The following is a 569-nucleotide window of genomic DNA, read 5'->3' as shown; positions in this document are numbered from 1 at the left end:
AGAAGGATTCGAGGTAATTTCTCTACAGAAAGTGGCAGTTTTGGTCATAATAACTGTTCTGCCGTTCAGTATTTGCTAAGAAAGAAGGATTCGAGGTAATTTCTCTACAGAAAGTGGCAGTTTTGGTCATAATAACTGTTCTGCCGTTCAGTATTTGCTAAGAAAGAAGGATTCGAGGTAATTTCTCTACAGAAAGTGGCAGTTTTGGTCATAATAACTGTTCTGCCGTTCAGTATTTGCTACGAAAGAAGGATTCGAGGTAATTTCTCTACAGAAAGTGGCAGTTTTGGTCATAATAACTGTTCTGGCGTTCAGTATTTGCTACGAAAGAAGGATTCGAGGTAATTTCTCTACAGAAAGTGGCAGTTTTGGTCATAATAACTGTTCTGCCGTTCAGTATTTGCTATGAAAGAAGGATTCGAGGTAATTTCTCTACAGAAAGTGGCAGTTTTGGTCATAATAACTGTTCTGCCGTTCAGTATTTGCTACGAAAGAAGGATTCGAGGTAATTTCTCTACAGAAAGTGGCAGTTTTGGTCATAATAACTGTTCTGCCGTTCAGTATTTGCT

Source organism: Gigantopelta aegis, chromosome 14 (genome assembly GCF_016097555.1).
Source record: "Gigantopelta aegis isolate Gae_Host chromosome 14, Gae_host_genome, whole genome shotgun sequence".
Lineage (NCBI taxonomy): Eukaryota > Metazoa > Mollusca > Gastropoda > Neomphalida > Peltospiridae > Gigantopelta > Gigantopelta aegis.
The sequence above is the reverse complement of the archived record's forward strand: the minus strand, read 5'-3'. Positions refer to the sequence as shown.